General features: G+C 39.7%; 1 protein-coding gene across 6 annotated transcripts in view; it reads right to left on the reverse strand.

The window, feature by feature from the left end:
* Window positions 1-17,824, reverse strand: part of Tmcc1 (transmembrane and coiled-coil domain family 1) — a 172,728-nt gene that overhangs the window by 144,835 nt on the left and 10,069 nt on the right. Inside the window, exon 1 of one of the 6 annotated variants that reach the window (XM_076567668.1) lies at window positions 5,265-5,644. The exons of the other annotated variants lie outside the window; for them this stretch is intronic. The gene's annotated coding sequence lies outside the window, so the exon portion shown is untranslated. Of the gene's footprint in view, window positions 1-5,264; window positions 5,645-17,824 lie in introns of those variants that run through there. 6 annotated transcript variants of the gene reach the window in all.

The raw sequence follows: 17,824 nt of genomic DNA on the forward strand, positions 1-17,824 counted from the left end.
CTGGCAGCACCAATTTACTTCAAAAAAGGATGATGGGCATCAAAGAACCTTCATATGGAGCTTGCTTTCTTTGTGGCAAAAGTTAACCACTGGGCAAAGAAACTGCCCTTGCCTCAACTTCTGACAGTATGCTGTCCAAACCGGACAAGCAAAGACACAAAGAAGTAAGACTGCCAAACTTTGCCAAGACAAGGTGGGACAGTTCTTCAAAATTCCTGCTTCACAGAAAAGTCTGTCAGATATTCTAGACCTGTGGGCCAAAGATGGATGTCTCAATGTTGCAGAGGGCCTTGGGTAATTGTCCAGGCAACCAGCTGTTTCTGTAATTTCTATAGTTTTGGAAGTTGTTTGCCCTGTACTTCCTGTTTACTCAGGTAATATATCCTTTTTGGGTTGAAGATTAGATAGTTATAGTTAGTTTTATTACCAAATTCAAAAAAGACATTCACAAAAAAGGTATAAAGTGCATAAGGTTGGGAGACATAAATGTTTAAATTATTTATCTAAGAAAATGTTTTGAGGTCTAAAAAAATAGTTTTGGGTTAGCAAATTAAGTTAGGCTAGAAAGTGAATTAGGTACAAAATTTTGGACTCACTAAGATAGGATAGATAATGGAATATTTTCTCTGAATTTGCTAAATGCAAATGGACTGGACATTGTGAATGTAATTCTTACCTGGTAACAGTTAAAAACTTTTCTTTTTTATTTAGAAAAAGGGGGGAAATGTTGTGGAATACACTTTTTATATACTGTGAAGATGTGTCTTTGCCAAAGTGTCTTCTGCTTGATCTAACAAAGACCCGAATGTTCAATAGCTAGGCAGGAAGAGGCTAGGCAAGACTTCTAGAGAAAAGAGGAGAGGAATCTTGGCACAAGAGAGATGCCAGAAAACACAGAGAGGAAACAGGAGGTGCAAGATGGAAGAGAGGTAAAAAGCCATGAGGCAAAACATAGGTTAATATAAATGGGTTAATTTAAGTTATAAGAACTAGTGGGACAAGCCTAAGCTATTGGCCGAACTTTCATAATTAATAAGTCTCTCTGTGTCATTATTTGGGAGCCGGCTAGTGGGACAGAGGAACACTCATTACAGGCCTTTGAATCTTATATGTTCCCTTGTCTGGGCCATCCCTCCTGTCTGTCAGGTTAACATCATCCTCATCAGAGCACAGAAATAACTTTTTGAGGATGTTCTCTTTTTTTTGTCTGGTCAATGGCTACTCATTGTCTATATGCTCCTATACCACTATCACAGTTGGAATTTAACCTTTAACATTTCTGACTGCCCCACCAGACCCTAAGTTCCAGCATGAATCCTGTTCCAAAATAATCAAACATGCTCTAGGCCACCTAAGTCAAAGTTCAACTATGGGGTCACAAAACATTCAACATCCAGTAACCCTATTATTAAGACCCTTACTATCATAAGACACTTTTAGCAAGGCCCCATTAGCTACGATAATGAAAACTATTTACAATTATAATATGCCTTCCTCTGATCATCTCCTGCATATTCAAAGAAACTATCAAAACACTAAATACCACCAAATAAACTAAGACAGCAATTTGAACCTATTATGACTGACTGCAGTTTTTATAATAATGTAACTAGAAGGCTTTTGTTATTATTATTTTATTTTTTAAAAAAATCTCAACTGTCAATTCCCAAAGAAAGACAAATCCCTGACTTGCCTTGAAAACTGAACTTCTTACTCAATTTGTCACCAAATACACCCAAATACACTATAATTCTACCCAAAGAACAGCATCTAAAGAATCTCTAGAGACTTGAGGCATGGATCCAGGGTGGGAGTATTTTCAATAGGAAAAAGGAGACAAAATCAGGACAATCTTTTAATGAAATCCCCTTTTCCACTGCACAAAATAAAATAGACATCTTCCCTATGAATTCTGGCAAGGTCAATTCTTAGCCTTATTCACAAAATTCTTGGATAGCTTCCTTGGCCTTAAAACACACACACACACACACACACACACACACACACACGGTCAATTCTTAGCCTTATTCACAAAATTCTTGGATAGCTTCTTTGGCCTTAAAACACACACACACACACACACACACACACACACACACACACACACACAAAAAAAAAAAAAACAACAAAAAAAACAAAAAAAAAAAACAAAAAAACAACAAAAAAAAAACAAAAAAAAAAACATGCAGTTTCACAGTGACTGTTCAGAAGCCCCAAGTTGATACAGTTGCTTAGGGAAATCACCAACTTGGATGCAAGCACATAACTTACAATGGTATTTCAACAATCTTAAGCCATAAAAACATAATTCATGAAAAAGATGAAAATATAAGATTCACATTGTAAAAAACTATTATCATAGATTATGAACAATTTAAGAAAAGATAAACATTTCTAGAGAAATAAAGAGATACAGAGAAAGAAACTGGTTCTTCAAGTTTCCAATGACTAAGTAAGAGGGCTGGAGCAATGGCTCAGCGGTGGTGACTGTTCTTCCAGAGGACCCAGGATCAGTTCCCAAAACCCATATGGCAGCTCACAACTGTCTATAACTCCAGTTCTAGAGGATCTGATGCCCTCTTCTAGACTCCAAGGACAACTGGTATGCACCTGGTATACAGACATATATTTAGGCAAACACTCATAAAATAGTAAAATTAACTTAAAAAATTGATCTAATGAGTCAGAATGAAAGCTTATTGACAATCTAGCCTGTTCTTCAGCTATTAGTTTCTTCCAGAGCCAACTACCTATCCTTGACCTTGTTCTCCTGAGCACCTGATCAGTACAAAAGCAACTGTCAATGCACGGAGCTCTCAGTTTAGTTAAATAACTTTATTTTTTCATATAATTTTTTAAAGATTTATTTTATGTGTATGAATGTTTTCCCTGCATATATGTATATGTACCACACATGCCTGGTGCCTGTGGAGGTCAGAAGTAGGCAACAAGTCCCCTAGAACTGGAGTTACATATGGTTGTGAGCTGCCATGTGGATGCTGGGAATTGAACCCAGGCCCTCTATAAGAGCAGCCAGGGTTCTGAACTGCGCTCTCTCTCTAGCCCACAGAACTGTTTCTTAAATTTGTTACACCCCACGTTTCCATGCTACAAAAAGAATAAACAAGCTATAAGAGAATACCTGTGGTCTCATACCGCCAGTGGCAAGGTAGATGGACACAAGCTTGGGAGCGTCTTATAGGATTAAACACGTACCCCAGCAATTGTATTCTTGGTGCTAATTCCAGAGAAACAGAAACATAATCACATAAAAACATGAATCCTCATACAGCCAATACACAAAACTGGAACGACAGAAATGTCCCTCAATAGGTCAATGTTTAAACAAACAATGGTACATTTACAGCATGCCCATTCCTAGATAAGCGGAATAAAAGGGAAGAGCTGCTGATATGCAGACTAGACAACTTTGATGGATCAAGGGTATAATGTTTAGTGAACTTTTTAAGTCAATCACAAAAGATTCACATTATAGGATTCCATTTGCCCTGATAGCCCTATGTGGGTAAAGGTTGTGGAATAATCTTTTTGTACACTGTAAAGATGTGTCTTTGCCAAGGTGCCTTCTGATTGGTTTAATAAAGAGCTAAATGGCCAACAACTAGGCAGAAAGAGGTTAGGCAGGACTTCCAGAGAGAGAGAGTGGAAAAGCAGATGAATCTAGGCACAGGAGAGATGGCAGAGGACACGGGGAGAAAAGAGGAGGTACAAGATAGAAGAGAGGTTAAAAAGCCATGAGGCAAAACATAGATTAACGGGTTAATTTAAATTGTAATAGCTAATGGGACAGGCCTAAGCTACAGGTCGAGCGTTCATAATCAGTAAGTCTCTGTTATTTTTTGTGAGCTGGTGGCCCAAATAAAAATCCGTCCACAGAAAGTGATGCTATGTAAATAACCCAGGGCTTTTGAGCCCTGGATCTATCCCAGATCTCTAGCTCACTTCCATTCTCAGTGTCCCCGCCCAGGGTTTCTCTGTGTAGCCCTGGCTGTCATGGAACTTGATTTGTAGATCAGGTTGGCCTTAAACTCACAGAGATCCACCTGCCTCTGCCTCCTGAGTACTGGGATTAAAGGCGTGTGCCAGCACCGTCCAGCTCCCTCCCTTTTTTTTTCTTAATAAACTGTCTTTATGTCTATGACTATCCATGTATCCCTGGTCCAATTCTTTGTTCTGGAACACAAGAACTTGGAAATCTTAGCAAGTACTTTCTGGACTCAGATTCATACCTATAGCAGAACTTTACACAGAGAGGTGGTAATGGTGGGTTAAACCTTTAAATTAGATCAAACTGCAAATGCCTAAGCATATGCAGAACTGATCACATGTACAAACTGGTGAAAAGTTAAGTCTCTAGCTAACATATTATACCAAGGTCAAATTCCTGACTTTGATACTATATAAGATGCTACCTTTGTCAGAAGCTTGGTGAAGGGCTCAAAGGACTCTATGTACTAATTTTGAAACTTCCTGTGAAATTTACAATAATTTCAAACTCAAAATTTCTTTAAAATATTAGTGGAAAGCACTCAGGTCATTTAAGATAATCAAGCTGTAATTCTAAGAAGCACTTTCTTGAGTTTTGAGAGTCAGTCTCAAGAACTACCTAACCAAAGCAAGTCTTGGGAACTCTTGAATTTGCAGTCTGATGTTATCCAGAGCCCTAAGCTTGTGGCTGATACTTGAGGTAAAGACAGTGTGGTAGTAGGAACTGGGCCCTGTGCTGCCTAATTTTATGTCAACTTGACACAAGCTATAATTACTAGAGGAGAGAACCTCAATTGAGAATTCCATAAGCTTAGGCTGTTCACAAGCCTATAGAGCATTTTCTTAATGATTGATAGAAGAGAGCCCAGCCCATTGTGGGTGGGGCCATGCCTGGGCTGGTGGTTCTGGGTTCTATAAGAAAGTAGGCTGAGCAAGCCACGAGGAACAAGTCAGTAAGCAGCACTCATCCATAGCCTCTGCATCAGCTCTTGCCTACAGGTTCCTGCTTTGTTTAAGTTCCTATCCTGACTTCCTTCTATGATGAACAGCAGCAATGCAGAAGTATAAGCCAAATAAACCCTTTCCTCTCCAGCCTGCTCTTGGTCATGGTGTTTCATTGCAGTAATACTAACCCTAACCTAGACAGCCCCTAACCTATAAAGACTACACTAACCCCTAATAGCATCTGAATTGCTCCATACTAACCTTGAGGTTTCACTATCAAAATATGCTATTTAAAAACTAAAAGCAAATACCTTGGCAAGATGGCTCAGATCTGTAATCCTAGCACTTGGAGCTAGGAAGACAGCAAACTTCAGTTTAGGCAGGGCCACATAGTGAGATTCTGTCTCAAAACAAAAATAAATTAAAACCCACACCATTTAGGAAGTACTGCAAGCAGAAATTAAGATATTCTAAAGAGACACGTGCCTTTCCCTTTGGCTAACAGAATATTGAAAAAGATGTCCTCAAGAAATGAAGAGTTTCCCTAGAAAGCACATGCAAGAAGTAAAAGATTAAAGCCAGTGCCAACAAAAGGAGAGATTTATCTCCAGGAAGAAATTTCACAGTTCTAATAACTTGTTAGACCATCTTCCTGAAGACTGGAGCCCAGAGAATGATGGATCAATGATGGGCAGGACCACACCTTGACCAGAACTGCTTAATTATGCATGCCTCTTAACCTCTATTTAAATCTAAACATCATACTAGGGCCTCAGAAGATGGACTAGGATTGGGGTGGGGGAGTGCAATGTCTACTGGATCTCATTATTTGTTCCTCTTCACAACGCAGCCATGAATAAATGGATCTCATTTTTTCTGCTTTTCACTATTGTTTCTTGAATTGATCTATTGAGTATGGGTAGCCAAGCATGGCTTGTTCAGGATTGCAGGGCCCGGGCTCTGACCTTAACAACACTGGAAATGAAGCAGGATAAGAAAATGGGGCAAATTATAGGGGCATGAGAAGGTAGAGGAGCCCTTCACCTACAAGTCTGGCTGAAGTCTCTTACCAGGAAAGCAAAATTTCCAGTACAGTTACCAGCTGTTTAAGGCCTTCTCTCTCTCTCCCCATCTATAAACCTGCAGTTTTCTAGGAATCACACAGAAGCCCCATTTACAAGGAAAAGGACATGCACTAAAGCCCTTGTGCAGCTCTAGTGGCGTCTGGCTTTACCTCATGAGACTGTAACTTTCTCTAGGGTCACCCTATAATCTCACTTACCAAAAGAGAGAAAAGGGGGCTGCAGAGATGGCTCAGAGGACCCTGGTTCAACTCCCAGCACCCACAAGGCTGCTCACACTTACTAGTTTGAACTCCTGTTCCAAGAGATCTGATGCCCTTTTCTGGCATTCATGGGCATTGCACAAGTGCAGTACATAGACATAAATACAGGCAAAATACTCATAAAACCCATAAAACAAAAATCATTTTTTTAAAAAGGAGGAAAGAGAAAAAACATTTCTAAGTAACCTTTTGAGATGTAACTTGAGAGATATAATCAAATGGTACATATGGCTAATGCTGAAACAATTATGATCTTCCTCGAGGAGCCCATACCCACACCTGGGTATACTCTTACTTTCTATATGACTCTCCCCTTAGGAAGCCATACCCCCGACTTAAATGTCTTATTTTCTGTAACTCTCTCTCTCTCAGAAAAACCCACTCATGCTCAGGGATGCCTTTCTGCTTCTGAGTAACCCCTTCTTTCTCCCAGTCCTTGTGCTTGTGCCTACATTAAATCTTCAACTCTGCTTCAAGCTGGCTAGGCCTGAAGTCCTTTTCTGCACTGAATCCATGAATCCCAGTTTGACATAAGGGAAGATCCCTAAAAGGTTAAGGGAACTGGAGTTACTGAGGATAATAGCATAAAGCTGTGTCTCTGCCTTCTCAGTGCTAACAGTAACAGTGTAATTCAGATTTTCTAGGCCTCAAATCTAAAACTATGAATCATCAAACAATACAGAGAATTTCAAGTATGATTTCACTCATAGATGAGGAACAGAAAAACAACAGTTGAGAGAAACTGTTTCCCAAAATAAACCAATGTTATACAATACCATGAATTTATTATACAAAGATTAAGCAGCATTGGTCTTTCAAGTTTTAACTCTGGCCAGGCTGAAATGAGATTATAGTCCCTCAACTAGCCAACTAGCTGCTTCTCTAAAAAGCACACGGGGGGGGGGGGGGGGGGGGGAGGAAAAAAAAAAAAAAAAAGAAAGTCTAACCACACGATGGCTCAGTAGTTGAGAGTGATTACTGCTCTTCCAGAGGACCCAGGTTTGATTCCCAGGCCCCACATAAAGCCTCACAACCATCTGTAACTCCCAGGGGATCCCATGCCTCTTCTGGCCTCCAAGGGCATTGGGCATGCACATGGTACACAGACATACAAGTGGACAATACACTCATACACATCAAATAAACAAGTAAAAAATTTAAAAAATTTAACTACATCTATCTTTTCTTTGGCACTTGGATATTCACTGAAGCATTATTCCTAACAGCAAACGTGTTATTATTTGTTAGTTCAACAAGTATTTCTCCTTGTTCATTAATAAGAACTCATACTTTGTTCATGGTTGTTGATTTCCAGACACACTCAGGGTCAAGGACAACAATTCAACACCCAATGAAAGGTACGAGATGTTATACAAGGCAGTGTATAACTTAAACTCAAACTAAAAACATGGTTTGTTGATCTACAATGTTAGGATTTCATGGGAATGTGATAGAAATAGAAATACAAATTTTTAGGCCCATTCCAAACCTAAGATATCCTAAATTTGAGTTTTAACAACCTGTAAGTGTAGTTTTATGCTGCAAGCTGCAGGAAAATGTAATGGAATCCAGCTATTATGACAGAAGCTACTACTTGGAAAGGTCATGGACCTTTCCAAAGGTCAAGCCATGGCTTAAGAAGTCTTGGTGATGTTTTAGCTTTATATATATTAGCTGGTACCTACAATGATTTTCTTGTATGCTATGTATGGTTCCAAGAACTTCTAATAGTGTATTTATCTAAAATACCTTTCAAGCACCAAAGGCCAAATGATCTCCTGAACTAAGGTAACACCCTTATGGAAACAACACCTGTCTCCTAGGTCAGGTGAATAGCTTTATTTCTTGTGCAACGTAAGGTAAGACCCTCCTTTCTTATACAGCCTATATATTACTAACATTATAGACTCCTAACTTCTTACCTAACCACTTCTAGGAATATAGATTCAGTACATAAATTCCCTTTTTGATATACTAACTGATTATTAGCTCTTAGTTGACCTTCTTTAACCATTCCCTTTTTGGGTTGTAAAAGAAAGCCGGAGAGTCACTGCCTGAGGAAAATTCTTACCTGCCTTTATGACCCTGTAGGAATTCAAACCTGGTGACCTGGCTGGAGGGGAAGGATTGCTAGTGCTTGGGTTTATAACTAAATAACTCAAGAGACTTGGGGAGAACTAATAGGTATAAGGAGACTTGGAGGAGGTTTTGAGGTAGAGGACTTGAGGATGAGACGGAAAAGAAAAAAGAGAATGGAAGAACTAGATGGGTAAGAACTGGAAAGGAAGGAACTGAGATGGGAAGAACTAGACTGGAGGACTAGAAAAGAGTACTAGATGTACAAGATGGAAGATGAGGAAGAGCCAGATGGGGAAGAACAAGGTAAGGAAGAACAAGATGAGAAAGAAGGAGATGGGAGAGGAGCTAAGATGGGAAGGAACTAGATAGATGAGAACCTAGATGGGGCAGAACTAAGATGAAAGAATTAAGATAGAACTTAGAGGGGACAGCAGATAAATGTATAGAGAAATTAGGCAAGAAAGGAGCTAAGCATGAGAGCAGAATAGAAGCTGTGTAGAGAAGAGAACTGACTCAGAATAATAAAGTGTATGGACCAGGGAGTTTCATGTATATAGATTCATTTCCTATCATCAAAGATTAATTATCAGCTGGTTGTAGATTCTTCCCTGACTCTGGGAGGGAACTATCGAGGGACTGGACTCCCATAGTCCCTGTTAGTTTTATGCACACCAAAGTTTACAGAGTACTGTTTGGGAGGCGTCTAGGAATTACTTTCTTCTCATTTATAATGAAATCACTTTCTGAGCAGAAACTATTTTGTCCTCCATTTCCTGCATTAAGTGCAGTTAGCTATGATGAGTAGAGATGAGGCAACCATTCTGCAACCATATGGCGACACATAGATGCTGCAAAGCCAATAGAGAACTGAGACCAAGATAAAAGGAGGCAAAATACAGCATCTAAATCCTGCATATTCCTAAGACAGTTAACTAGTTCTCAACTACTTGTCTTCTTGCATCTGCTTTTATGAGACAACTAATTCCTCACTGTCTCAATCAGTGGTTGAGTTTAGTTTACTGTGACTGCTTACTATTGAGTATATCCTAAGTGGTACACTCCTACTGATGGAAATGAATAGAGCAGCAGTTTTGCTGGAGCACATTAAACTGGTACCAAGATTTGATAGTAATCTAAAGAATATCAGAAGTAGGTCAAAGAGATGGCTCAGCAAGTAAAGGTTTGCCACCAAGCCTGATAACCTGAGCTGAATCCCCAGAACCCACATTGTGGAAGGAGAGAACTGACTTATGCAAGCTGTCCTCTGGCCTCCATATGTGCACCATGGCATGTGCACACACATTCACAAACACATGAACACATGTATTCACATATACATGAACACACACAGTTTTTTAAAAGGCTAGCAGAGAAAAACCACATTTTAAATTTAAAAACTAGTTATCAGATATGTTTAGTTATCTGAAAAAAAAAGTTCTTTATAAGCACAAAGGCAGAATTTCCTTAAATGGAGGGTGTTTCTCTCATTATTTAAAAATATCCTAATTTACTGAAAATTTAACAATATTAATTTTAAAAAAACAAGAGAAGGGGAAAAAAGATGTGCAGAATTTGTTTATAGGAAACTTAAGATATAAAATCTTGAGGCCTAGAGAGATGGCTTAGAGGTTAAGAATACTTACTAGCCAGGTGTGGTGGTGCAAACCTTTAATCCCGGCAATCCAGAGGCAGGCTGATCTCTGTGAATTCGAGGCCAGCCTGGTGTATAGAGTGAGTTTAGGACAGCCAAGGCTACACTGAGAAATCCTGTCTCAAAAAACAAAAACAAGAAAACAAACAAAAAGAATTCTTACTAAGCACTCTACATGCTTTTCCAGAGGATCCAGGTTTGATTCCCAACATCCACATCAGGTAGCTCACAACTGCCTCTACCTCTGGTTCCTGTATGCAGTTGGTGCACATAAATCCTTAAAGGCACATAGACATTGGGGTGGTTTGAATAAGAATGACCCCCGTAGGCTTGTATATTTGAACACTTGTTCATCAGGAAGTGGTACTACTTGCGAGAGATTAGGAGGTGTGTCCTTGTTGGAATAAGTATGCCACTGGGGGTGGGCTCTGAAGTTTCAAGAGCCCAAACCAGGCCCAGGGTTTCTCTCTTCTTGCTGCCTCCAGAATCTGGATGTAGAACTTTCAGCTACTTCTCCTGCATCATGTCTTCCTGTGAGCTGCCATGCTTCCTGCCATGATGAAAATAGACTCTGAGACTGTAAGCAGGCCCCAATTAAATGGTTTCTTTTAATTCTTTTCATGGTGTCTCTTCACAGCAATAAAACACTGATTTCTTTTTAAAAGATTTATTTATTTATTTATTCATTTATTTATTTATTTTGTATACAGTGTCACCTGCATGCATGCCTGCAGGCCAGAAGAGGGCACCAGATCTCATTACAGATGGTTGTGAGCCACCATGTGGGTGCTGGGAATTGAACTCAGGACCTCTGGAAGAATAGCCAGTGCTCTTAACCTCTGAGCCATCTCTCCAGCCCTAGAACACTGATTTAAGACTCATATAACTTTTAAAAAGATCCTGGTAAATACATAACATGAAACAGTATACAACTGTTTAAAAAAAGCAAGTTTGTCAGTAGTAATCTATCTTAATGAAACAAAACAAAACAAAGCAAAAACAACCAATGTCAGTAATGTGTTTCAGCAAGTAGGCTTCTGAGTTTTTTAAAGGTAAAATAGAAATATAAATGTATATGTACATAAAATATCTGGAAGACACAAAAATTGGTTTAAAAATTATGCCCCCTCAAGGATAAAAACTGGCAGCTGGGAATCAGAGATTAAAGCAAGATGTCATTTCTGAACTGTTTCAACATTTTGGAATTCCTACTCAAAACAAAGTTAGAAGCAAAAAATTAATAATCAGCACGATGGCTCAGCAGGTAGAGGTACCTGGCAATGTCTGCACCAACTTCTGCAGGCTGTCTTTTGACCTCCAGATTCACATGCCCACTCAAGACATAATTACACCAAAGAAAGTGTAATTTAAGAAAAAATTCAAAACTGGGGTCTGGAGAGATACAGGAGCAGTTAAGAGCACTTGCTGCTTTCCCAAGGGATACACAAATTTAGTCCCAGCACCCACATTAGGTGACTCACAACTACCCATAACTCTAGCTCCAGAGGATCAGAAACCCTCTTCTAGACTCTGCAGGTACCCATACATATATACCATATGCTCACAGAGACATGAACATACATAAATAAATTTAATATTTTTTTTTTTAATTTAAATTTCAAAACCACTTTTGGTACTGGGGATGTACAGCAGTTGGTAACAGTACGTGCCCAGCATGCACAAGGCCCTGGGTTCCATCTCTAGTACCACATAAACCAGGTGTGGTGGTGCAGGCCTATAGTTCCACATGAGGGAGGCAGAAGCAGGAGGTCAGAATTTCAAAGTCATCTTCTACTATACAGGGAGTTTGAGCCCAGCCAGGACTACATGAGATCCTATCTTTAAAAAAATTCAAAACAAAACCCGCAAACAAACCAACAGGGGTGGAAAGACAGATCACTGGTTAAGAGCATCTGTTGCTCTTGCAGAGGACTTGGGGTTTGGTTCCTAACATTCACATGGTGGTTCGTGAGATCTGTTATTTCACTTTCAGGGGAGCTGATGCCCTCTTCTGACCTCTGTGGGGGCTAGACATACATGTGGTTCACATACATACTTACATGCAGGTAAAGACTCCTATACATGAAATAAATGTGTAAAAAATTTTAGACAAAACCACTTTAGGAATTATATTATGCATTAGAAAGATTTGTCAAGTGAACCCTTAAATATTACTGTCTGAATACTTGCATCTGGCATAGGGTCTTGCCTGTGAAAGGTTCTGGACAGCTGCTAACCTTGACTGCCACAGGGTCACTCTCATAAATAGCCATTGTACAGAAGAGTCTAAAAAGGAGAGAATAAACTTTGGTAACCTTAACCTCCCTGCACAACCATGTCTTCCAGGTAACTGCTTAGCTGCTTCCTGTTTCCCCAACAATGTCTGAGAAAGGAAAGTTCGACTTATAACAACAACCTTCCCTGGGCTTTCTGAAGCCCAATGCATTAAGATGACAGTACTAGCCTGAGTCTACAAACTAATTTTGGCCTCAATCTGCTACTGCACTTCCACTAGAACATAAACTCTAATGAGGCATAATTTTTTTTATTCATTATATCTTAAATACCTAGAACAGAACCACAGATATTTGAGTACTCAACAGTACCTTTAAATAAATAAATGAAGAAAAAGTAGTCTTACACAAAGGTCTATACCAAGCTGGATCTAGTCACCCCTGACCACTTTGCTTAAGCTTTGTATATAAGCATATCTGGCCAAGGAGACCACATATGCTGGATATTTCTAATTGGGAATGGACAGGAAGAACACAAAAGGCGCTCATAAGCCCCTTTGACAGACCAAGACTAGAATTTAAGGTGCCATTCTAGCCTATATAACCTAGGAAGAAGAACTGCTGACAGCCACTGTTTCCTAGCCAATCCCCAGTTCTCTTACTTTTCATAGTAATTACCAAGTCAATATAAAACTTCAAGGTATGAAACACTTAGGAACCAAGAGCCACTGGTTGAGAATCTCCTAAAGATTTCCTCAAAGAAAAACTTCCAACATTACTTAAATTGAACAAATTAATCAAGGCAGTAGTCAGTAATATTATTTAAACAAGTAGGTGTTTATCTAGGGCTGGGGATGTGGCAACCATTTTTGCATTTGATGCCAGGGACCACAGTGGCGGTAGGAGAGGTGTATTTATCCAGAGTTGCAGATTTCTATCTAAATATCCCACTTCATCAGGGTATAGAAAGTGATTTGCTTTTACAAAGACTCCATCTCCAATCAGACTTTAACCTTCACAGACCCACTAAAATCATCTGACCATGTTTCTATCTCTTTTCCACAAATGGTTAATTCTCAGTGTTACACACAGTGGCTTACTCCCTACTCCTTGACCCACTCCACTCACTGGCTTCAGGGAGCCAGCCTCTCTAACTCCATTTTAATCTACCTCTCTGTGTTCCCTCCTCATCTATCTGACCTGTAAACATCAGTAAAGTTCTTTACTTCTTTTCATGGTATCTCATCCTTGCTTTATCCTTAACTATGCCTCCAGTAGACCCTTCCCTCCTAAATCTTGTTTGCCTCTTCAAGCACCTCTAATCGCTGAGTCGTCTCTATGGATGTCCAAAACTGACTATTTACCTCTCCCAGTGATTTTCTCCTTCAGTCTTTCCCATCTGAATGTACAGCAAGGGCATCTACTAAGAATGTAGTGCAAAACCCTCAGGACGGACCTTGCCTCTCTACTTTTGTTCCGAAACACACACCCAATCTATGCACTTAACCTGCTGAGTGTGCTAGAAAAGCACACTTCAAATCAACTACGCATCACAGTCTCTGCTACCTTCTAGCTCAAATGGTCATCTCTCATTTTTGTTTGCAACAATCACCTCACTGGTTAATTATGCTTTTGGCCTTGTCCAAGCTACTAGTTTATAAAGCAAAATAGTTCACTACTAAGCTTATACTTTTGTTGTAGTTGCTGTTTTGAAATAGGGTCTTACTCTGTGGCCCAGGCTCGTCTTGAACTAACTATGTAGCCAAGGCTGGCTATGAACTCATGACAATCTCCCTGCCTAAGCCTCCAGAGTGCTAGAACTACAGCACAAGCAACCATGCCCGGGTTTCTGATTTTACTTTTTCTTCTCAGTATCATACTCAACAAATACATTTTTATAGAGTCATGGGGTAAGGGGAGGCAGAAGTGGGCAGATTTCTGTGAGTTCAAGACTAACCTGGTCGACATAGTGAGTCCGAGGCCAGCCAGGGCTACACAGTAAAACTTTGCCTCAAAATAAATAAAATACAATTTAAAAAATGAAAAGAGTAATGATTGGAGAAATAGGTTGGCAGTTAGGAGCACTTGATGCTCTTCTAGAGGATCCAAGTTCAGTTCCTAGCACCCATATATATATATATATATATATATATATATATATATATATATATATATGCTTACAATCATATATAACTCCAGATCCAGGGGATCTGATGCCCTCTGCAGGTACTGCACACATGCACTACACAGGCACACATACAGGCAAAACACCCATATATACTAAATAAGAAAAAGTAAAACCTTATAGAGTATACTGGTTTGGGCATGGTGGCAGAAGCCTTTAATCTTAGCATGCAGGGATGCAGAGGCAGGTAGGGCTCATTGATTGGAGACTAGTCTGGACTGCATGGCGAGTTTGAGGCTAACTATAATTACATGGTGAGAATCTGTTTCAAAAAATAATAACAAGGGGCTAGAGAGATGGCTCAATGGTTTAAGAGCACTGGATGCCCTTCCAGAGGACCCAGGTTTAATTCCCAGCACCCACATGGCAGCTCACAACTGTCTGTAACTCCAGCTCCAGGGGATCTAACATCCTTGCACAGAATACATGCAGGCAAAACACCAATGAAGATAAAATAAAAATAAATTAAAAAAATTAAAATAAAGTATACTGAATAGTATTCGGTAAAAACTTGGGACATTGTAAAACTGTTGTGTATCCATGATTAAGAATGGAGATTTTAAAATTCGCTCATGGAGCCAGGAGGAGGAGAGGGCTTGTACAAAGCTCTGGGTTTGATCCTTAGGACTGAAAACAGTCGTGATCTTAGCAGGCTTACACTATCGGAGGTGTTCAGAACACAAGACTGGAAACGGGAATGAAGAACTACTCCATCTATGGTGCAATGAGGCAGCAACAGCCCTCTATAGTCTTTGACACCAACTTTTTCATTTAATTCTAACAATCCCATGAGGTTGTCTAAAACAAGCAACTTCCCAATTTTAGAGATGAAAAAACATATTTCAATTCTCAAAGCAAAACAGTAATGTCAGAACTGAGTTTGGAATCTTAATTTCTAATTCAAAATTTACATATTTCTTCCTGACAATGATATTGAAACTAACTACAAAGTCATATGCCCACATACTGCTATGTATACTAACTTTCCCAGAACCATCAAGTTTATGCAGAATGAAAGCAAAGTTCATTAAAGTTACAATCTCAACCAAACTGCTTTCTGATACCTCAGCCCAGTGTTGAGCAATGAGATGCTATATTGTATACAGTGAGGAAATTCTTACTGAGCTAGTACAACTGTTGGAAGGAAAAAGAAATAGGAGAAAAAGAGCAAGTGCACAAAAGAACTGAGTCCTAAAGAGGGCAGTGTCTGGATGCATCATCACTGTGTGTAGCTCTGGGTACCTGTACGATGTGACCCTGTGGGGAAAAGGACACATCTCAGACACCCAGCAGCAGAGCTCCTGGCTTTGCAGAGATGGTGAGCAGCTGAAATCCAAAATGCTTCCCCTAAGGTTCTCTTTAAAAAGAGACACAGAAGCAAATCCTTATAGAAAAAAAAAAAATAAATCCAATGTGGGAGTCTGAACTCTCTTTCCAAACCTTGTGACCAAGAACAGTTGTTCCCCAAGTGTCAGCATGTGACCAAAGTATGGTGGGTATGTCTTCTCTTGAGGATACTATCTTCTGGACAGAGTGGTGGCAGAATGAGAAACAAACATCACTGAATGTGAATGACAGGGCCAGGGAGATCTAGCAGATAAAAGTACTTGCCACCAACTTGAGGACCTGAGCTTGATTCCCAGGAAGCACACTGTAGGAGAGAACTGACTCCAGTACGTTTTCCTCTGACCCCAACATGTGTGCTGTGACATACGTGTGTGTGCACACACTCTAAATAAAAATGTACTGTTTTTTGTTTTATTTTTTTAACAACTGGCTAACAAACAGCTACCAGTTTTTAGTCTGTAAAATTTTCCAAGTTAGGGGCTGGAGAGATGGCTCAGTGGTTAACAGCACTGGCTGCTCTTGCAGAGAGGATCAGAGTCCAATTCTCAGCACTCACATGGTGGCTCACAACCACCTGTAACTCCGGTTCCAGGGGAATCTGATGCCTTCTTCTGGCCTCTACAGGCACCAAGCATACATGTGGCAAACAGGTATGAATGCAGGCAAAACATTCATACAAAAAAAATTCCAAATTAACATGAACACATGGAAATGATAGAAAATGGCTGGCAGCAGAGTTACCAATGAAAGCAAAAACCAAGGAACACTCTATAATCATTGATAAGCAGAAAATAGAACTCATTTGTATAAATTATAAATATGTAGGAACTTATTTCAAGTGTGTCACAGCAAGAATGATGGTCATAACACACCCAAATCAACTTAGCAGTCAGAAGTCCACTGAACAGCACAAGCATTCTGGCACCAAATGAAATAAATACTGTAGAACTAATGCAAATTTCCCTGAGCAGAAATGTTAAATAATCTTGCAGGATACCAAAAGTTAACATGGAAACTGAGGGATGTTAAGGTTAATCTGACACGGTGCTTTTGTGTCCTTGTCAGCAATCTTACAGAATTTGTTCTATTTTGGTGGCAAGCTAAGGCTGTGTTCCTGCTTCTCTCCCCAGCCAGATTATGTAGGAAAGAACAGTGGCTGACCAAAACAGGCTGCATGAGACTAAGCAGAACGAGGAAAAGTGACTGTAAAGACACAACAAGAAACTAATCACAATGAAACTGAGTGCAGTGAAGCTGGGACAATCTCAAGAAGCCTGATAACATGTAATAACACACATGAAACAACTATCTAGGGAGGGAGAGAAGTTTGATGAGCCATTAAATCCCAAAGGCTCAACAAAACAAGGAGAGAGGATAAGAAAATTAAAACACTACCAAAGCACATCAAAATCAAACTCCTGAGAAACCCTAGATAAAAAAAAAAAAATCTTTAACTCAAGCTTGGTGGCATACATTATTAACCGGTGCTCAGGAAGGTGAGGTAGGATGACTCTGAATTCTAGGTCAGCAGATGCAACATAGCCAGACCCAAGAACAGAGCAAAAATTTAAAATGGAGCTAAAAAACAAAACAAAACAACAACAACAAAAAACAGAATGGGAGAAAATATCCCCAAATCATGTATCTGAAAAGGGATTAAGAACCAAGAGCCCTTAAAATTCCTCACAATAACAAGAAGGAAATAATCTGAGTCAAAAATAGACAACTCTGGCTCAGTGGGTAAGGGAGTCATCAGCCAAGTTTGACAACTTGGGTTTGACCCCCAGAACCCACATGGTGGTACATGGTGGTACACACGTGTAAGCCTAGCACTTGGGAGATAGAAGCAAGAAGACCCTAAAGCAGGCCACCCTTGGCTAAACAGCAAGTTTTAGGCCAACCTGGGAAATATACAACACTATCTAAAAAACAAAACTTTTTTTGAAACAGAAAATAAAAGCCTGAAAACCCCAACCATACATTATACAATAACGATGAGCATAAACCCAACTACAGCAGGAAGTAAAGCA

The sequence above is a fragment of the Peromyscus maniculatus genome, chromosome 3, assembly GCF_049852395.1.
Source record: "Peromyscus maniculatus bairdii isolate BWxNUB_F1_BW_parent chromosome 3, HU_Pman_BW_mat_3.1, whole genome shotgun sequence".
NCBI lineage: Eukaryota > Metazoa > Chordata > Mammalia > Rodentia > Cricetidae > Peromyscus > Peromyscus maniculatus.